Source organism: Schistocerca cancellata, chromosome 8 (assembly GCF_023864275.1).
Source record: "Schistocerca cancellata isolate TAMUIC-IGC-003103 chromosome 8, iqSchCanc2.1, whole genome shotgun sequence".
In the NCBI taxonomy this organism is placed as follows: domain Eukaryota; kingdom Metazoa; phylum Arthropoda; class Insecta; order Orthoptera; family Acrididae; genus Schistocerca; species Schistocerca cancellata.
The window spans coordinates 533,039,720-533,063,021 of NC_064633.1; the positions used below are offsets into that span (position 1 = coordinate 533,039,720).

The window sequence follows — 23,302 nt, forward strand, 5'->3', positions numbered from 1 at the left end:
GAATGGGCACTAAACGAAATAAACAGAACTGTAAAATTGTTCAAGAGTACTTTTTCTAACCTAAACTGTTTTCCAACCGAATTTTATGAGGCTTATGAAACAGATAGTTAATAAACAATAGGTATGTATTACCCATTTCTACTAACACCAGTGAGTGTGGATTTCAATGCAAAAACCATTTAAAAGCTGATCATTGCTCAGCGAATAATGGAGAGATACACGACTGGAATTACTAGAAGATCCTGGCAACCAAACAAATGATTCAGAGAACGGACTGCTGCGGAAGACACAATTGCGATTACAGTGGGAACAAAAATTTACATGATATTTACACTTGGCGAATGGGTGGTCAGTGGGCCAAAGAAGTGTTTTACAGGATCCAATGGAAGGTGGTGGATGTCTTTGCAAAACATGCAGCAACAACAGACACACGATACGTATCACTGGTGACCGTTATGCATGGAAAAGACGAAAAGAGGCAGCGGATGCCAAATGGCTCATGATGGCAAATGTAGGCTGAATCAATGCCGTATTTCTTAAGGGCTACTAGTTCAGATGTTACTATCATCGAGTTCAAACTTTTCCAAAAGTCTATGAATCCCAGGTAACGATGTGATTTGTGCTCACTACACCCGAAAGAATAGAAATGGCGATCAGTATCTTCTGTACTTCAGATTCACGACAACACCTGTAAGCAACTTCGCCCGCTCCAGTTACGGAAATCACATTCAAAATACTAGCATTTGAAAATCATTCACTAAGGCGCATCCGGTAGGCAAACACGTTAGAAATACGTTTACAGTGACGACACATTTTTACTTTTCTCCATCTGAGTGTACAATCCGATTATTACGCGTCACCAAAAGCTCTACATGAACACGCCTCAGGGAGCGGCTGAAAGCATTCACTCTCGACTACTTTTTCTGTGATGTGAGTTGAGGCTACGGATCCATCCCTGTGGTGTAGTGGCACAGCGCAACTGTGGGCGCTTAAATGCTAGTATCTGGGTTCGGGTCCCTTTCTAGTACGTATTTTTAACTTTTCACAAACTTGCACGTCAGAAATTATGACTATTGTTTATGCTGAAGCTAAATAAACACAATTTCCTTTTGTTCCTACATTTGGCCCAGCGAATTCAGTCGACAAGTAAATAATTACCCAACGACAGACTGAAGCAGAGTCGCACTGGATCCTTCCATCCTGAGGACTCTCCTCGTGGCATGTGCTTTAGGAGGCACCACAAGCCATTTACGACAATGTTAGATTCGGAATATGTGCCCAAAATCAGAGTAACTACAAGTACTTTACATCTTAAACGGCAGCTACATATTATCATTTGCCAATATGGCTGGAATTAGATTGATATTCTTCTCTGAAAATGCATGGAAAGATAATAAAATACACTATCTGACTGAAAGTGCCCGGACGCCTATTAGTAGATATTGATATGGGATATGTCCACCTTTCGCCTTGACCTCTGCTGGTGATACTTTCAGCTGGGGATAGTTCAATGAAGTGTTTGAATGTCCGCGGAGGAATGGCAACCCATTCTTCCTCAAGATCCGAAACGACAGAAGGTAGCGATTTTGCATGCTGGGGTCTGGAGCAAAGTCGATCCTTTAATTCACCCCAAATGTGTTCCGTTGGGTTCATGTCGTGTCTCTCGGCAGCCCAGTCCATTCCAGTAATGCTACTGTACACAAAGCATTGCCTCAGACGCTGATTTATCACAGGATGCACTGTCATGCTGATACAAACAATCATCGTGTCCGAACTCTCCATCTACTGTACGCAGTACACAATGCTGTAATATGTGCTCACATACACCCACAATTAAACTTTTCTCAAGCGAAATATGGGAACCACACCTTAACCACGGAAAACATCTCCATATTGTAACACCACCTCCTCCGTACGTCACTGCTGACGCCACAGTTGGTGGCAGGTAGCGTTCTCCAGGCATTGGGCAAACCCAAAACCTTCCATAGGACTACCACAGGTTATAACGTGATTCATCACCCCAAATCACTCTTTTCCAGTCATTCACTGTCATGTAGCGTCCCTCTTTACACCACCTAAAGTGCCATCTAGCACTAACTACAGAAATGTGTGGCATATAAGGAGCTGCTCAACCACTGTACTCCAATTTTTTAACACTCTACGCACTGTCATTGTGACGATGAACTGCTGGCAGCACTTTCGAACTCACCAGTGATTTCTTCCGCGGATCTTATGTGATTTCTTACAACAATCCTCCGCAATGCTCTCGGTCCTGTCCGTTAGTACACGAGATCGGCCTGGTCTTGTTTCAGCTGTGGTTGGTTGTTAAAACTTCACAATCACACCATCAATAGTTAACTCAGGCAGCTTTAGAAGGGGTGAAATGTCCCCGATGGGTTTGTTACTCGGGTTTATATCCAGTGACTAGTCTACATTCGAAGCCAGTGAGCTATTCGACAAGATACTGCAATCACTCGGATTGAGTATTAAAAAGCATACTTGCCTAATATCTTATGAATGCAGTCAGAACAACCACCCGACAATTGTTTCGCTTACTGTCAAACACAGCCCTATTAACCTCCCTTGAAAACATTGAAAGTTCTTGAGGAACATTACTTAAAATATCCGGGTCTAATACAGTTACACTGATCTTTAGCAGTATTTGTAAATAGTTGATGGTAAGGTACTGCAGAATATTCACAAGTCTGCACCCAGCGTGGAAAGCATGGAGGAGAAATATGGGTAGAGCGTGTTTTTATACTTAGCTATGCTGCTGTGACGATGTACACTAATTCGTAATACCTTCTTTACAGGCGTGCGCCATCGGCCCTTCATCTGAAACGTGAACCGACGACCGCTTATCTATTTTTTGCGTTTTAAGTGCTAGACGTAGCTCGAATGCCGAAACAATGAGCTGACGCTTCTGGTAATCTTTGTAGCGTGAGTCTGAGTTATGTAGATGATCTATCAAATGAAGTTATAAAGATGCTCAAGGCACAAGGAAATTGTAGGCAAGGTCTGAAAACGCATTAGAAGAACAGGTATTTTTATTTTTAGATGTCTTCTAGCAAATAACAAACTCCCAGCTCTGCGACAGAGCCAAAGCAAAAGGTTTTGTGACACTGGAAATGGACGTTCCAGAACGTGAGACACAGAGAACCACCAATATTTAAATTCATACAGCCGATTTACTGCAAACGGCCAATATTCGTCTCTAATTAAGCAGTTTAGTGTCAGATCGATTCTCAAGAGTTGCTGAACAAAGAAGAAGTGAAGGGAATGGCTACATGGAGAATGGGAGGCGCATCTTCAATCGTATTCTAGCTGTGTATAATGCGTTTGGATTGGTACAGTGACACTACGCTCAACTCAAGAGAATTATAGTTGAGAAGGATGCCCTGGCAGTGAATTCAATCTAAACTCCACGTGGAAATACCTCTGCGAAGGTGTCGGATTCGATAAGCTACGTAGCAGAAGTGGCTCGGTAGTTAAAAACACCGAACTCAGCCAAATAGCAAACAAAAATTGTACAGATGCGTTTCTGCGTAATTCATAATTCACAAATGTGTTGTACTCTTCAGTCCGAAGACTGGGGTGACGCTGCTCTCCATGCATGTCTACTTCGTGCAGGTCTCTCCATCTCTGCATAAATACTACAACCAACATCCATATGACATGCTTACTGTATTCAAGACTTCTTTTAGTCAACTTGATCCACAAATTTCTTTTCTCCCCCCAACTGGTTTCAGCACCTCTTAATTACCTAAGGATTTCCTCGACGCGATTGATTAATGGTGTGCTTCCGCGTGTTCTGCCAAATTGTTGTTTCCATTTTACGCACAATATTTCGACGACCGACCTAGCCGTCTTCTTCAGGTTCTACAATTTTTTGTTGTTATGTACACCTGCTGAGGCTGGAGTCCAACAGAACACTCGGAAGCACGCCATTAATTTATTGATTAGTTATAGTGTTATACAGTACATACATCTAACTTCAGCAATCTTCTGTAGCACCACATTTGAAAAGCTTCTATTCTCTCCCTGTCTGAACCGACTATCGTTCACTTTTGACTTCTGTACAAGGGAACACTGTACACGAATAGTTTCAGAAATGACTTCCTATATCAGATAAAATATTTCGTTTTGTTGATGTTACCAGAATGGATTTTATATTGTTTCTACTGCGTTCATCGTCAGTTATCAGCTGCCCTAACAGGAAAAAAAACCCTTGACTAATTGAAGTGTTCGATACCGCTTCGCCAACTCATAACCAATGGATCACCTTTCAACCTAACCTTATCCTACGGCGACGCAACATATCAGAATGTCGCCACATCTAAAACTTCATATTCACTTTCGTTCGTCAGTTCATAACCATACTGCTACCTCCTACCATTACGTAGACCTAGGGCTACAGTACGGATTTGGATTGTCATTGCAAGCTATATTTCTTAAACCAACACAAACGCGAAAGAAGTGTTGTTGGTGTTCTGTTGTCTTTCTATTTGCGCACTAATGATGTCATACGCCACATCGTCATTACGTTGCAGGACGAAACCAACATCCACCATCGGTATGTTAAGTTGACAACACTACTCTATTGCTTTTAGTGTCTCGTTTCCTAATTTATTACCTTACGTTTAACGTAACTGAACTACAGGCAACTACCTTTGTTTTACTTCTGACGATGTCCATCTAACAACACACTATATATACACTATGATTCACTGGTCTTCCCAGTCCTTTGCCTCATCATCAAAATTTAAATGTTTTTATTTCTTCTCCTTGAACTTTAATTGCATTTCCCAATTCCGCTATGCTTTCTTTTATTTCTTGCTTAATGAACAGATCGAATAATATCGAGGATAAACTGTAACCCTGTGTCACTCTCTTCTCAAGTACGGGTGGCCCTTTCACGTCCTTCAGCTCTTATGAGAATCCTGTTTCTGTACAAACTGCAGATCACGTTATGATCCTTGTACTTTACCCCTGCTATATTCAGAATTTCAAAGTGTATATACAGTGACGGAAAAAATCGCAAAACAAGAAATAATTAATGTAGAGTAATGAAATTTCGGTAATACATTTGTCTAGGTAATACATTTAAATGATAAATAATTTCAAGATCACAGGTTAATGTAACCGCAAAAAAGCTACTGCAAATGTGAAACGCAGATTCATTAATAACCGGTGTAGCCGCCAGAATGTTGACTCCAAGATGCAAACGTGCATGCATTGTGTTGCACACAGGTGCCGGATATCAGTTTGTTGTGCGGCGTTCCATGCCTGTTGCACTTGTTCAGTTAATACAGAGAAGCATTACGCTGTTTGTGGATGATGCTGGAGTTGTCGTTCGATGACGTTCCATATGTGCTCAATTGGAGGCAGATCTGGTGATCGAGCAGGCCAAGGCAACACTGTACAGCATGTTGCATTACAACAGCGATATGTGCACGAGCGTTATCCACCTGGAAAACACCTCTTGGAATGGCAACACTGCAGGTCCAGTCACCAAAGTGACGTGCAAATTTCAGTCACGGTGCGTGGGATGACCACGAGAATGCTCCTGCTGTCATATGAAATCGCACCCCGGACCATAACTCCTCGTGCAGGTCGCGCAGGCAAACAGTCTGGTTGCAGATCCTCAAGTGGCCGCCTCCTTACAAAAACACGGTCATCACTTGCACCGAGGCTGAACCAACTTTCGTCAGAAAACACAACAGACCTCCACCCTGTCCTTCAAAGAGCTCTCGCTTGACACCTGTAAAGTCCCAAATGGTGGTGGTTTAGGGTCATTGGAATGCAGGCTACGGCGTCTGCCTCGGAGTTGTCCTTGATGTAATCTATTTGTGACAGTTCTCTGTCTCTCTGTGGTGCCAACTACTGCTCAAATTGCTGCTGCAGATTCTGGCACTATGGTCTTCCCTCTCGTTAGTGTCATGTAGCCACCCGGAGCCCGGTCTTGTTGCGATTGCACATTCTCGTGACAACGGTACGAGCAATCATTACAGTGACTATATTCCTAACACATCTTTCTGCAGTATTGCAGAAGTAACAATCATCTTCTTGTAACCCTAATACACAACCGAGTCCAAACTCAATGAGGTATCGACAATGGCATCTTTGTGGCCTTAATGGCATTCTTGACTAACATCAATTCACCACATCCAACACCTGGGGTAATTAACGTTCACGACCGTTGCAGCACGTTTTTGAAGCAAACCTGATTGGCATCCTCATAACGGCACTACTAGCGCCACTATTATGCGACTGTCACAAAATCTGAATAGAAACACGACCATCAACTTTCGGTTATGTTGCACAACTCCTCCTTGGTGTTGCGAATTTTTTTTTTTCCTGCTTACTTCTTCATGCAGAAAAAGCTTACTCTCTACAAGCAGTGAGTAAACTACTGATGTAGATATTATGCAAGTCCATCGTGACACGTAGAGTTCTTTAATCTCTCTTTATACCCTTGCTTACGGTTACTTGGCGTGATCAAGGAGGCGCAAGCCACGCATTCCCTCGTAAGGTACGGAAGCGCTGCTAGAAGAACGCGGTCTTAAAATAGAAGCAGCGAAACGGCGGCCGGGGAATCAATACAAGGAGAGCGGACGCAGCGCACACGGACGCCCGCGACTTGTTTGCCCGCATCACGAGCAGGCAGGGTGGAGGGGACAGCTGAGATGCTATTCGTACAAGCGGCGGTAAAAACACGCTGGATGGATTCCATCCTTCGAGGGAAATTCAATCGGACCCTCGTGCCGGCAACACTGAGCTTCCCTCGTCTCGATAAACTTCCCTCCCGTCCTGAGCCAGCCGCGGAAGTTGGCTGGCGCCCGTGCTGCGTAGTTTAACGTTGTTTGCCGTCGCATCAGCAACCGGGAGGGGGAGCGCCCAGTCGACACTCTTCTTGCCGCTCTACTCCCTGGCGATGGCGCTGTAAGATGCCACCTTATGGATCGCATCGAATTTCAATCTAGAGCCGGTTTTCCCAAATTGTGGTCCGCGGGAAGTGAATAAGTGCTCCCGAAAAACTATTAATAACATGGTCTTTTCTTCTACATTATGATAGTACCAACTTTTAAAAAAAATGTAATTTCTGTTTTATTAGTTCTCATTGAAAATTTAAGTAATACTGAATAAAACAAGATTTAATCATTTTTTTTAAATGTATTGACCAAGTAAACAAGGTGTTATATCAAAATCCGAAGATTCTCAAAGTGTTGCGTGAGAGGCGAAGTTTGGGAACCCCTGGCCTAGAGGCTGCAAACAGATAGCAGTGTCCAGCGTAATCGGCACAGTATTACGAGCTACTCCTACATTCTTCATTTGGTTTTCACAGTTTGGAACGACATTTGATGCTTGATCCCAGTACGGCTTTGAGAGCACATGGACAGCCGCTAAATTTTAGTGTGACGCGTTTCGAGAAATAAACTGAACGTTTAGAATTAGAACAGGAAATTATCCCCAGGCCACTGTCATCTCCTCCATCTTGACTGTCCCAAATTTACTTCCTATTATGGTGATTCAAGTTCACAATCTTCACAGAGCCAAGTAATGAAAAATAACACCCCGTTTTATTTGCGAAAAAATCGCACCGAATTTAATCAGTACACGAAAAGCTAACCATATAAAGTTAGGGTCGGGATTTGTAACATAAAAAGCGCATTGTCGGTTGTTACTTCTTATTGGTGATAATACTTCGTGTTTGGCGCATTAAAAGGGTTCAGGCTACTTCAAGAATACGAGACTTTTAAATGATCCCACATATTTGGCTGTGCCCCACGGCATAGGATTCGCTGGTGGCATAGATTGTTTACATTTGCAGTACTGTGTTGGGAGTAAGTGTATGCCACGCGTTACCTGCGCGTCATTTGCCATGCTGTAACTTTTTCTATCACGATCTATTGCGCCAACTAACCTAAAGACATCACACACATCCATGCCCGAGGCAGGTATCGAACCTGCGATCGTAGCGGCCGCGCGGCTCCAGACTGTAGCGCCTAGAACCGCTCCCCCACACCGGCCGGTTCCATGATCTCGATGTACTGATTGCTCAAACACCACATCAGTTCAGTATATCTCCAAAGTTTTCGTTGTGGTCAGGGCAAACAATGTCGCAATTGTCAAGTAATTTCGTGCTACTAAATTATGATACCAGCTGGGAGAAATAGGCGAAAACCAAGTCTCCTTCCAATAGGAGCAACTTTCGGGTTGCGGACAGAATTACTTTGCTTTCACTAGTATATCTTCTCATACGTTCAGCCATTCTAGTTAACTCGGATTCCCGAGGACTCTATTTTCAGCTAAAACGGCTAGCCATCAACATATAAGGAGCACTCAAATTAAAATGAGACGGATGGAGAAAAAGAGTAAGCAAACTAGTCATTAATTCGAAAGCAATCATCATAGCTGTTAAGAGATTTATCCCACTCTATGAAAAGGCGCTCTGTCTGTGCCTTTACGGAAAAATGTATATGCTTGCCTACAGAACTATGACTGTATCCAGGCGCGTTCCTCTTCGTCAGAAGCAAATCATAGGAAACGAATGTCTTTCTTAAGGGCTCCTAAAATATGAAAACTACATGAGGAGGACTGTATGGAGGATGTGTAAGGGCTTCCCAGCAAAACGTGTGCAACATAGTCGATACAACAGCCATGCCAGCTCCGGGAAATATTACGCAATTTGATTCGCAAATTGCACATCTAAATTGATTGAAGCTGTACCATTTATTGGTGACACACAAAAATTTATGTCGGAACGGGACTCGAACCCGGTTTTCGGTTGGTTGTGGGAGGAGACCAGACAGCGAGGTCATCGGTCTCATCGGATTAGGGAAGGACGGGGAAGGAAGTCGGCCGTGCCCTTTCAAAGGAACCATCCCGGCATTTGCCCGGAGTGATTTACGGAAATCACGGAAAACCCGGTTTCCGAGCACACTTCCAAGACCAACCCAAACGCCCATATGTCACATCTGTCCACATCTCTTAAGGCTCACACACACACACACACACACACACACACACACACACACACACACACCCTGCGTGATTGCCGCCAGAGAGGGACATTCGATATGATCGCCGTTTTACACGGCACATAATACTCATTATGTAATAGTACAATGTCTCTGTTGACAATGTCCGAAGGAACAATGTTTTATGTGAATTGTCAACCCAGGCATTGTGCAGTTATGTAATAGACTCCAGGGAAGTCATGATGGCCTTACTATTTGACTCCAAGGGCCCGCAGTTCATCGACTTTTTGGGACATAGCGCTCCAATTAACGCACAGCGCTTCGCGGACACTGCAAGTCCGAAAACCCAGGAATGTTGACGGACGCCATCACTCTGTTGCAGGATAATGCCCGCCCACATATTGCCGAAGCTGTTTCGACAACACCGCAGAAGTTTTACTGGGAAGCTCTTACACTTCCTTCATACAGTCCCGAGCTCTCGTCAGCTATTTCCACAGTTATGTTGCCCTCAAGCAAGACATTCGTGGCCGTCAACTTGCTTCGGACGAAGCCTGTGTACAATCATGGTTCCGTAGGCAAACGTAAACATTTTTCCATGAAGGCACTGACCGTCTTGTCTCGCTGTAGGATAAATATTCTAATAGGTATGGTGATTACATTCGAAACGATATACAGTTCACTTACTTTTTTCCATTTGTCTTGTTTTCATTTAACCGACACTTATACAGGGTGGCGCACGAAAAACCGGACCCAAGTACACACTGCTCGCCAGTTACGCTCAGTTTTGCCGGCCACGAGCACATACAACAAAAAATAGATAAACATGTTATAATAAGATAATAAAGAAACAGCAAATAACCTAACGTAAAGGTCTACATTTACTGATATGCTCTTTTGTTCTGCATTACATTACGTTACATTAGGTGCTGAAAAGCCGTAGCACTCGGGATAGGTTTTTCGTGGGCCATTCTGTATTTATTCTCAAGCCTTTCAGAAAAGTGCAGAAGTTTTCTAAACGCTACCCCTATGTACAGACTGGAATAATCGGCGATTGCCCCCTGTATTGATCTGGAACCAATAACAGTTGCCTCAGGTTTGTGACTGTTACATCCACGAACACATATGGCTTCAAAGGATTTACAGACAGTTACAGCACGCTCCCATTTAAGCGGGTGCGGATTAGCCAGGATACGGCTTATTCGCGTGAAAAATTAAGAAATGAATTATATCGTTATAATTAGAAATAATATCTTCGTTAATACTAATTTCTGGTCATGAAACGTGTCGGTGACTGACTGGCCTATCAACCGAAACTTGAGAAGCTAAGTGACACGGGTATAGAGAACGACGTGTTTTCCGCAGCGGAAGAGTGCGAAGGTGAGGCGATCGAGGAATCCGTTACCACGCATACTGCGGCTCTGAAACGCCTCGATCTGTTACCAGAGAACGCAAGATAAAGCTCGAGGGACTATCCCGATGGTGATCGGACGATTATTTCCCAAAAGTCAACTGAAAGAAAGTGATAGGAAATACCGTGTGATGTAAGTGTAATTTTTTTAAAAAATAAGTTGTCCATGTTTTCCGGCTGTCCGCGCAGCGTCGGTTCCGCGCCCTGGCCGCCCGACAGATAAGGGGCGGGCAGTCACGACGAGCCATTGGACGGCCACCGCCGCCGCCGCCACCGCCGGCCGGCCGGCCCCTGACCTACGAAACAGCTGGCTCGAGCCCCAGGCGGCGCCGCGCCCGCCTCTAGGTCAGTAAAGCGCGCGCGAATCAATACTGCGCTACGTCATCCAGCCTCCCGCAACAGGGCCGGCTCGTCTGCGTTCCAGGCTGTTCCACAACTGCTTCGTCTCGTCCCGCCGTCGCATATTTAGTTACAAGTACTCATTTACGTGAAGATATATCGGTTACAGTATCGCCGATGCCCGTCTGTTGAGAAGCCAAACTTTGGTAACACGACTTAAGGAAAATGTCACTCCTCTCAAACACAGCTTCTTTTATTAAGAGGCAATGACTTGCAAGAGGCGGTTGTAGGTGAACAGATAGCGTCCTTCGGAAAGAGCTTTTCACTAATAACAAAACACGACCATTCGATGTATCGTGTGAGTTAACGAACATTGCGTTCTCATTTAAATATATGGCTGAAAGAGTCAGCCTTCAGGAATTGTGAAACGAACCCTGTCGTCCAGGACCAGGTGTCCAAAGGGCGCAGATTCACCACGAGGTGGGGAAACTCACAGATGTCTATTGCGGCCTAAGCGCTGTAGTGTGCGAGTGAGCCAGACGAGAACCAACGTCATAGGGAAACCCAGTAGAAGCCATTTGTGGCCAAGGAGACGTATCAGTGTTAAATGTGGCGGACCTAAGATCGGCCATAAAGGGAAACATTCATGAACACTATTTAATTCTGTAGTAATGCAGGGAATGAAGCCACAGTAATTTTAATCCGCCATCCTCCATAAATTTTCATGGTGATCCCAATAAAACTTGAATGTTGATCATATCTATAATAGTTTAGGATTTACTGTTAAAGTGAAATTAACAAGTTTTGTTACAAAGACCTGAATGCTAAAGTCTGAACGCTTTGGTCGATCTTAACGATCGATATTTCATATAGAAGAGTATCATTAAAGTGACAAGCATTATAAATACCAACTCTGTGACTTTATTTGTTTAAAAGATGTAGTAAATTTAAATTATCAGTATTTTCAGTTAAGCATCAGATCATTTCCTCCACACAAAACACATTGAACGATGACAGCATGATACCTTATTGAATCATTACGTAATTGAATATTTGTTGCCGGCCAGGGTGGCCGAACGGTTCTAGGCGCTTCAGTCTGGAACCGCGCGACCGCTACGGTCGCAGGTTCGAATCCTGCCTCGGGCAGGGATGTGTGTGATGTTCTTAGGTTAGTTATGTTTAAGTAGTTCGAAGTTCTAGGGGACTGATGACCTCAGATGGATTAAGTCCCATAGTGCTCAAAGCCATTTTTTAGAATATTTGTTGTAAAGTTTAGTGCATAATAGTTACTTTTGTTCTTTATTTATTTATTTATCAGAAAGCACATTGGTACAAGGCTACTGGCAGTGCAATTCAAAGTTAAGAAGGAACTTGTATTGGGTTTATGTGAAAACATTTAACGTTTACTATGTAATGGAAATTATTTTTACTTTATTTAGAACGTGATAGTGGTCAAGTTTTGATTATTTAAATATGTTAAAATGTAAAGTAATGTAGAATAAGCTGCAGTCAATCAGATGGAAGGCCTCAGGAAAGGGAACTGCCCCAGTCAGTTGAGCTAGGATATTCGGTGCGCGGGAAACGCGGCTGGGGACGGGCACAGGGAGTGCTGGTACACACGCGAAAGCGGGCAGTTAGACTGGAGACACCAAAGGGACAGTTAGGATTGAGACGCGAAAGTGGAAAGTCGGTCTTAGGCAGCTAGGAAGTGAAACGACTTAGAAAATTTCGCGTTGTGTGGTATGGCGGGACTTACTCTGAGCGGTGAGCAGCCGCGCGCCTGGAGTGAACTCTTTTCGTGTGGAGTATCGGACTTGTGTTTCGCGATGAGATTGTGAACGATCGAACTGTGTCAAACGGATATGCGCTCGAGTGTAACAGTAACTCTAAATACGACTATTTTCGCTATTAGTTTGCTTTCTGAGTAAACATTATTGTAACCAAGTCGCAACTGTGTGGCCTACATCATTTATGGGTCGTTAATTTAGTTCCCGATATTATTATTACTGTTATTATATGTTATATTAACTTTGTATTTCGCAAACTTGCCATCAGCCAGGCAATTTAACCAAAAAGTCACAAGTGTCTAATTTAGGGCGTGTAATGCGACACGTGCGTTTCAGCCCCTAAACGAGTTTGAGCCAAGACATTTCGACATAGAGGAACCGCATGTGAGCCCAATCATCTTAGAGATGTTAGCTCGCAATCGTCCTAGATACGAGACTGCCTCGACGAATTTTTGATTATCAAGAGTTCAGTATGGGATGCCAAATGTTCAACAAAAATGAAAGTAACATCGGTGTATGGCGCATGTTGCGTACCGAGCGAAGTGGACTCGGATTCGGCAGGACGACGGATCGAATCAACGCCCGAACATCCACATTTAGGTTTCCCGTGATTTTTCTAAACTGCTCCAGGCAAATACTGGAATAGTTTCTTTGAAAGGGCCCGGCCATTTCCCTCCCCATTCCTGAAACATTCCGAGCTTGTCCTCCGTCTCTAGTGATCTCGATGATGAACGGACGTTCAAACCCCAATCTTCCTTCTTTTCGTGGAAGCACAGCTGGCTCTTTAATATAGTCAACAAAAATGAACGGTTTATCAGACAAAAACGGCAGCACTACTACACTGCTCACTGTTGACGGTGCTGTGAACGACGAAGTATCGTAGTTGCACTACAGCACGACGTGGATAAAATTTTCGCTTGGTGCTATGAATAGAATCTTCCTTTCAATGAGGATAAATGCAAAATTAGGCATAAACAACAACGAGCAATCAGATAGCATTCTACTGGTATGTGCTCATCATCTTGAGCATATCCCGTCGTTTAAGTATTTAGGGCAAATACTAACAAGCGATATGCCCGCCCGGTTAGCCGTGCAGTCTAACGCACTACTTTCCGGGCAGGGAGGCGTGCCATTCCCCGGCACGAGTCCGCCCGGCGGATTATTGTCGAGGTCCGGCGTGCCGGACAGTCTGTGGATGGTTTTTAAGGCGGTTTTCCATTTGCCGCGGCAAATGTGGGCTGGTTCCCCTTATTCCGCCTCAGTTACACTATGTCGGCGACTGCTGCGCAAACACTGTCTCTACGTACGCGTACACCATAATTACCACGCAAACATTTGTGGTTACACTCATCTGGTGTGAGACGTTCCCGGGGGGATCCACTGGGGGCCGAAAAGATGTGAGGCGGCGGTGGGGTGAGTGGACTGCTGTAGCCTGTTGTGGGGTTGTGAACCACTGAGGGGCTACGGCGGGGACGAAGCCTCTCCGTCGTTTCTATGTACTCAGTTCAATACAATACAACAAGCTACATGACAGTAGTGTTACGGATGGACCACTTACATCGTACATTTGTTGAAACAGCTCTTGCAAAGCGCGCTCGATTTGAACGCGAAATCGCAAAATGACGTGAAACCAACTCGAAAATATTGCTCCAGAGAGTAAAGCAGGAAGGAGACTTGGAAGAATAGTAGGAAAACGCAAATCAGTCTACAAAAGGAGACTGTTTACATATCATTCGTGAGAGTCATCCCTAGAATACTGTTCAAGTGTGTGGGGTCCGTGTCAAATAGGACTGGTAGAGAATATTGAACATATACAGGGACGGGCAGCACGAATGGTCACAGGTTTGTTTGACCCGTGGGAGACTGTCATTGAGATGTTGAAAGAACTGAACTGAGATACTCTTAAAGATAGACGGGAACTATTCCGAAAAAGTTTGCCAACAAAGTTTCAAGAATCGGCTTTAAATGGTGACTCTAGGGATACACTATAATCCCCTACCCATCGCTCACATAGGCATCGTGAGGGTAAGATTTGATTAATTACTGCTCGCACTGAGGCATTTAAACAATCCTTTTTTTTCCTGCGCCTCATATTTGAATGGAACGGAAAAAAGGGGAAGTACCCTTTGCTACGCACTTCACAGCGGTTGGCAGGGTACAGATGTAAATGTAGACAACAGACATCGAACGAATGCAGGAACTCGCTGCTAAGATCGTAACAGGTCGGTATAGTTGATATGGAACTGTAGCAGAAATGATCGGGGAACTTACAAGGGTGTTCTTGGAAGTAATTCATTCCCGTGAAACGATACGCTCCGAGAATTCACATGCGAACCTTTAGAAGAAAGGTGGCGTTGTCCTTGCGAGGTCCTGTGATCATTATGCTTGCGCCAATGTATACTTTGGGCAGGGTTTGTGATATTAGAGAATAGAGTGCGTACAGACGCATATGGACGGTAATTTTCCCTCGCTGAATATGCGGATGGAATAGGACATAAAATATTTAATATTAGTACAGTGTAACCTTCGCCACGCACTGTACTGCGCTTGCAGCGTATATACATGGCGATTTTTTTCACGGTGTACACACTCTAGGGGTTGATAGATGAGGGGATACGGAAAAAAAGTATAATGAACTATGTCCGCAAATACATGGTTTCTATGCTAGAGGCTTTTATTCAAACATACACTGTTACAGAGACTGCGGTCTAATATGCGCTATACCATGTAGTCACAGTTACGTACACTAAGTGTTAAATATGGTTTCCGTGTCCCTAACGCATGCGTGTAAGCTCCGTCGCATGTTCTGTCTCACACGTTCACATCGGCCAGGCCGCATCTGAACAGTGTCAAAAGCAGCATGAATACGCCGCTTAAGTGTCTCCACATCTGGAATGGGCTCTGCACACGTGGTACTTTTGAGATGGCCCCACAACAAAAAATCGCACTTGTTGAGATCCGATGACCGAGCAAGCCATGCAACTGGACCGCCTCGTCATATCCATCGATCAGGAGAAACACGATTGAGATGCCTCCGGACGTTAACGGCGAAGAGGGCTGGAGCACCATCATGTAGCAGCCACATAACCCATGCTGATGATTCGCTGTCACCATATACTGCATATACTATCACACAGATGACTGCTACGAAAGTTGAACATACCACTCCGTGAAAGCTAGCCACATCTGTGAATAGGCTGGATGACACAGATCTCGGAATTGTGGTTGCCTGGTGAAGAAACCAGTGACAAAACTGACCCTGATGTGGAAAGTACGTCGCTAGGAAACCATACACACGCTGTAAGTGATAAGTGTAGTAACAATTGTCATGGAGAATGTTCCACACGGTCGTCTGGTTTACGCTGTACTGGCCTGGTACTGACACGGCGGTCTCCTTTCCCAATGTTAATCACATTTTCCTCCAAGTCTGGTGTCCGAACATTTCGGATAAATCCTTCATGATTTCATGCTTCCTGAAACCACCGTGTCTCAGACAAACGGCGAAACATTTTCGCAAACGTTGAGTGCTGTAGTTGTTTTCGACGGGAATAGGTCTCCTGATACAACCTTGCTGCCCGCCGCCCGTTGCCATTTGCCTTTCCGTAAGTCAAAACCATGTCGGCAAGCTCTCAATTCGAATACGGGACCATTCTGTCCAGCGCTGTATCACATGCACTACAAGATGAGTCAGCAAGAGAAGTGAATAGGACACAACACTACCAATTGCCATAACAGGAGAAGGCGCTAGGGCATAAAGTATGAGGAACAGCATCAACCTGTAGGAGGAAACCATGCATACTGTAACTGTGTCTGCGTGGTACAGCACGTATTAGACCGCAGTCTCTGTAACAAAGAATGATTGAATAAATAGTCTCTAGCATGGAAACCAAGCATTTCTGGACTTAAGTTCATTAGATCTTTATTGTTCCGTATCCTTTCATCGGTCACTCCACAGTTTGTACATGGTGGAAAAAAATCACCCTGTATACGCAGGTGCAGATGAATGCAAACAGGATACAGAACCCATACATATGTCGACAACACTTTAATTATACAATAAACATATTGCTGTGAAACTTGCAGTGGGGTATCTAGAAAGGATACATATAGACTTGGGAATGTGTAGAACTGGGAGCCAGTAACAAGTGATTAGGGTTGCTGGGAAATAGCGTACACTTACTCCCTTGTGTCATCGAGAAAGTAGAGCGCTGGGCGAACCACGGTCTCTAAAAACTAGTGAGCTGCAGCTGTCGATGTGAAGGGACCCCAACATTAGCATGTGGGTGGCTTCGAACGGGGCAACATGATGTTTCTGCGGACAAAGGTTTCATAGTATGACATTTCGGTTAGTACAGATTATGTTGCTACCACAATGACACGGCGTGAAAGAAAAAAATGGTGAGCAGATACCAGTTGGTACGCGACGTGATCACATTACAGGATGAACGCAAGGAAGCGTACTGTGTTGGCTGTATGGACTTCTCTTGATCGTCACTTCAACGCCGTTTGTGGGAGCTTCGACTAGCGAACTTCAATCTGACTGCATAACAAACGTCTTTGTCAGTGAGTGGGCTTCTGGCCCAGTGCACCTACATCGTATGTGATAGCCATTAGAAATAGACTACACTTATATCAGTTATTTCGTTATTATTCTAGTGTGAATGTCACGAAGAGACACTCTAAACTATTATTCTTCACTAGTGCCAATCACCGTTTTAAATATATTAATACGATTTTCTTAGGTGCATGGAAAGTAAAGCAGCAACTAAACTGTCTGATACTCCTGACATGAAGAGCACAGTCGCGCGCGCGCCTCTCTCTCTCTCTCTCTCTCTCTCTCTCTCTCTCTCTCTCTCTGTGTGTGTGTGTGTGTGTGTGTGTGTGTGTGTGTGTGTGTGTGTGTGTGCGTTTTTTTTGGAAAAGACTGACAATTCTGTGGAAACTACTATTAGTCTAAAGTGCGGCGTGGGAACTTAAAAAAAATTGTTCAAATGACTCTAAGCACTATGGGACTTAACATCTGACGTCATCAGTCCCCTAGACTTAGAATTACTTAAACCTAACTAACCTAAGGACATCACACACATCCAGGATTCGAACTTGCGACCGCAGCAGCCGCGTGGTTCCGGACTGAAGCGCCTAGAACCGCTCGGCCACAGCCGCCGGCCGCGGCGTGGGAACTGGATGGCTTCATAGATTGTTGAATTGCTACTAAATGTAGCAGATGGCAGCTCCAGTTGTGAAGTGCATGCTTCGAAGTGTGATAGGATTTGAGAGATTAACAGCCTAATGTCTTTACAGGGTGTTACAAAAAGGTACGGCCACACTTTCAGGAAACATTCCTCACACACAAAGAAAGAAAATATGTTATGTGGACATGTTTCCGGAAACGCTTACTTTCCATGTTAGGGCTGATTTTATTACTTCTCTTCAAATCACATTAATCATGGAATGGAAACACACAGCAACAGAACGTACCAGCGTGACTTGAAACACTTTGTTACAGGAAATGTTCAAAATGTCCTCCGTTAGCGAGGATACATGCATCCACCCTTCGTCGCATGGAATCCCTGATGCGCTGATGTAACCCTGGAGAATGGCGTATTGTACCACAGCCGTCCACAATACGAGCACAAAGAGTCTCTACATTTGGTACCGGGGTTACGTAGACAAGAGCTTTCAAATGCCCCCATAAATGAAAGTCAAGAGGGTTGAGGTCAGGAGAGCGTGGAGGCCATGGAACTGGTCCGCCTCTACCAATGCATCGACTGAAATGTGCAGGAGCTCCATCGTGCATGAACCACATGTTGTGTCGTACTTGTAAAGGCGCATGTTCTAGCAGCACAGGTAGAGTATCCCGTATTAAATCATGATAACGTGCTCCATTGAGCGTAGGTGGACGAAACTAAAATGAGCTCTGGAAATTAAGCGTTTCCGGACACATGTCCACATAACATCTTTTCTTTATTTGTGTGTGAGGAATGTTTCCTGAAAGTTTGGCCGTACCTTTTTGTAACACCCTGTATACAGCCCGGTGCAGCGGACTCTCGACAATACGGTTTTAGAATACATTATCTTCCTCGGATGAAATTTCTCACGTTTACGACAGGTTTTTCTGCTGTTCGTTATATTTCGTTTATTTCGCTTTCTGCCTGATCCCTTGAGTATCGCATTACAGAGAAATTTGAAGTTTTACTGTCGTTTTTACGAACGACATATAGAAGAAATTTGACGTTTTGTTGTTCAGCTGTTACGACACGTTAATGCTACAGCTGTAGTCTAATCATTGCGTGGCTCATGCCAGCGGCTGGGTGTGTAGCGCAGCTGCAGGGTAAAACTGCACCGTGAGCGAACTACAGCCCAAACTAAACGTTCCGTAAAGCGCTGTTCTCACTGAGGCAATATGATCCGACGCGCACTAATGGTCACGCGATATGGCCGTTTTCCGTACGACACTAGAGTTTCCACACGGACAACGTCCAAATAAGTCAAGTATTTACTTAAGACTGTAAAGAGGTATGGCTCTCTTCCAGCGTTATAAACCTTTCCGATGTGTCACATTTGGTACGCAGCACTGTATGACCTAAAATGCACCAAACGGAAACTGTTCGGCGACTTTATTTATCACCGCAAAGTTTTGAAAATATGCGGTGCGCTTTACTTAATCACAATAACTATGTGCAATAGCGAAAAGCGTCGTCTCACGTATCGTATCGCCTCAGGGAGAACCGCGCCTGATAATCGTACTGCACCCGATAGGCCGTGATTTTCATTCCGCGGGAAGGGGACTGGAATGAGATGATAACTCCAGGAGACTACAAAGCGCAATGTTTAGCTCTATGTTGAACTTAAGATGAAATGAGTGTAGTAGTCCGCACTGTTGGGTGGCACAGTGAGCAAACGGGAAGCGTGGTGGTTTGGAACGCCATTGGATATAAAAAGCGATCTCACCTTCAACTTAATGAGGGCAATCTAAGGAGGAATCAGGTGAATTGCTCTTCCTTTTTACCCAGTATACCGGAAACTACCTGCTCACTACGTCACGGCCTATTTACAACCCGAGTGCTCGTTCACCCACACCTACGCCCGCAGTGGAGGTTCTGTGTGCCTCTGTCCGAGCCGCGTCGACGTCGCCTGGCGAATGACCAATGTAAACGAAGTATCCTACTGCCAGAAGAACAGCATGAACGCCACTGACTGTCTACATAACGTTCTACGATTTTCACTATTACATACGCTTATGGCACGGGTTCTAATTGTTTTAACGTTTATATCCTGCTTTCCCTTCTTTTACGATGCATACTCTGTCATTGTATCAAAATTCGTAAAGCAGTGCCACCTTATAAACTTTGTTTTATGTTATGTAAATAATGGCGTTACGTAGGTTACGACGAACACTCTTCCTTTTAAAGTGTATGTTACTTAATATACAGTTCTATAATGGTCGTGTCTCTTCCACTTCGCAAAAACGACAATGATCTGCAGAATTAAACAGGGGTATTCCTCAGGCGGATGTAGACGTCGCCACCAGGCTGCATTCCCTTCAGTTTTCTGAACAGCTGAGCATGTCGTTTTCCATTGCATTCAGTGATTCCATAGACGAGATGCATATCGGCCGATTCGTCATCAGTAAACCCATCCAAAAGTGTTTTGTAAAACCGTTAACGTACACCAAAACACCGCCGGGAAAAGCAAACCCGAGGTTGGACCGAGCAGTACTGAATGCAAGCTTGAGGACCAACAGTAAAATAGGCCTTACTGTTGTCAACAGCAAATACCGTGAGTGAACGGAACAAGCCTGTTTCCAAACAAGACATACGACGCATAATATCGATATTTTCAATGCAATATCGCCGCAAGGAGTAAGAAATCAAACAAAATGTAATTACTCTGTAACGAGCCACTGGAGACGAGGGGTTAGTTAGACCAAAATACTTGGAAAATATCCCTGAAGGACCTCCAAATGTTTGTTGCTGGAGTTCTGGTTCAACGTGTATGTATGCATAATGGCCTTTTCGACAGAATGACAACGCGCCTTACGTACGTTACATGTACCACATACCGATCCACGTGTATAGACCATTTTTTATTTTAATATATGCTTTGTCGAGTAGAAGAGACACGATTTTTAAAATCCACTCTTGTAATTCTGTTTCACGTATTTTCTGAAAACTAATTGTAACAAAAAAACTAGGTCCAATAGAAAATAAGAAAAAATATAGTTACTTCCCACTGTAAAATTTTAAGCATCAACAGTACTTGTTCGAGTATTTCCAGTCCTCTTCATCAGCATAAATCATTAAGGGCACTCGGCCCTTCTACCTTCTAGACCAAATCGCGAAGTTGCGACAGTCGGATTAACGGACCCTTCCTCCACATTTTCTGGGTGCAAATTTCACTGCGTGCAGCTTACAGGACACCGACTGAGATTTACTGCAAGAATCCCCAGTAAGTGTAGACCGCATTTAAAGGAGGCAGCTTACAAAATTCTCGGTCGACCAATACTCGAATATTCCTCGCCAGAATAGGAACTGTACCAGGCAGAACGGCCAAGAGTAAATGAAGAAGATACAAAGGAGAGCTGTGTGTTTGTCACAGATCCACTTAGTACGCGCAGTGACCAACGCTAAAAGAGAGGCGTCGTGCAACACGGTGTCGCTTACTGCTAATGATCCGAGAGTGTATGTTCCTAGAAGATTCCACCAATATATTGCTTTCTCCTACGTATATCTCGTTTAAAGACTATGAAGATAAAAAGTAAAAGAAATTCGAGCCCACACAGAGGCTTGCCAGCAATCGTTCTTCCCGCGAACCATTTGCTAATGGGAAAGGAAACGGCAAGGGCCCCCTTTTACACAAGATACCTTGCGGAATACAGATGTAGATTAATTTCATTTTACTTCAATTCCTCGTTTCTACCGTTGCAATCTTCAAAAATGTTGGAGTAGATTTGTAGATAGTACTCGTCGTCGGCGGAAAATAGTGAACTCTTCTTGTGTCTTACCCTGTTGGAGGGAAGTGAGGCACACAGGTCGGATAGTGACAGTTTAACATCTCGTCGACGTGAAAGTCATACGAGACTAAGCGCCAGCTGAGATGGGTAAGGATGGAGGGCGAAACTCACCATAGCATGTCTGAAGGAATCATGCTGGTATTTCTCTCAATTGAGAAACCACAGAATGCACAACTGAAAGCTACCAAGTGGGCAGTTTTTCTTCTCGTATTTGTCATTTCAGTAGAACATATAAATATTGGAACAAGAGGAGGGTGCATACAGCTTCTTCTACTTCTACATCTACGTCTACATGAATACTCTGCAATTCACACTTAAGTGCCTGGCAGTAGTTTCTTCGAAGATCCGACAGACCGTTCCACTCTCATAACAACGCGTAGGAAAAATTAACACTTAAATATTGTAGGAGTTCTAACTTCTCTGTTTTATTATGATGATCATTTCTCCTTAGATGAGCTGGCGACACTAAAATATTTCCACGTTCAGAGGAGAAAGTTGGTGCGTGAAAAGATCTCGTTTCAAAGAAAAATCTTTTGTTTTAATGATTGCCATCCCAACTGGCTTATCATATTCGTGACACCCTCTCCCTATTTCGCGATAATACAAAACCAGCTGTCCTTCTTTGAACTTTTTCGATACCCTTCGTCAATCCTACCTGGCAAGCATCCCACGCAGCACAGCAACACACTTAGCAGAGGACTAACAGGCGTCTTGTAGGTAGTTTCTTTAGTGGATCTGTTGCACCTTCAAAGCGTTTTCCCAATAGTGTTTGGTTTCTTTACTAAAAAGACAGCGGTATTTCTAATTTAGCTGACCGCTAATGCCATACAAAATCCCCTTACTTTCTCGGTGAATAGGAAACAGAGCTAAAGATAAGGTAATCGTGGTGATAATGGTTCTCCAAAAGCTTGTAGCTGTAAAACAGAGAGACAATAAATCATAAGTGGGAAGGATAAAGTTGGAGAATAAACTCCCCATCGACACTCGAGAAGCGTGGGAAGGATCTAAAAAGCTGGGCCACGACAAAGGCGTCTCCCGAAAGAAGTGAGAGGAGGGCGAGTCGGAACTGCGACGCCCGTTGCTGAAATAATACGAGAAAAGCAGCGTAGCGCAGCTCGGCGAGGCGCGGCAGCGAGTGCGCAGGCGCGAGGGAGGGAAACCACCGCGCTACGGACGCGGCGCGGACGGCTCGTGTGACTGTGGCCTTCGCCGCTTGAGGCCGCGCGCCGCGGCGTTGTTACGTGAATCACTGCAGCGAGCAAGAGGGCGCTCCGATCGGAGTGTTCGTCGGGCGGCAAGCCGGTCTGCAAGGCCTCCGCAACGCACCGCAGCATCGCGCTTTTTTTTTAGTGTCTCTGTACGTGTGTGTGTGTGTGTGTGTGTGTGTGTGTGTGTGTGTGTGTGTGTGCTCTCGCAGCTTCTCGCTCCTTCCCAGTGTTGCCGCACTGCAGCGCGCCATGGGAAAATATATTCAGACGCCTCACTCGCTGCGCACATAAACACTCTGGTCGCAGGCACTCCTTCAACTATTACTTAAAAAAACATGTCGGAACTCTACGAAATTTAAAACGCGCACCATACTAATCTATCCACGTCGTTAAAGGGTTCAGAATGCAATCTGACAGAACATGCATACTACTTTCTCTCTGCCGCAAAATAAACGGGACAAAAAAGTTATTTTCGATGCGTTCGTCACAAAAACCGTGGAAATCATTCCGATAGTCTCAATCTCCTCATCAAAATAAAGACAGTTGTATCAAACAATTTAATGCCA

At 44.4% G+C, this 23,302-nt stretch overlaps 1 protein-coding gene across 1 annotated transcript in view; it reads right to left on the reverse strand.

Moving 5' to 3' along the window:
* The window catches only part of LOC126095672 (histone-lysine N-methyltransferase ash1), a 328,263-nt gene that overhangs the window by 115,622 nt on the left and 189,339 nt on the right, over nucleotides 1-23,302 (reverse strand). The gene's annotated exons all lie outside the window — the stretch shown is intronic.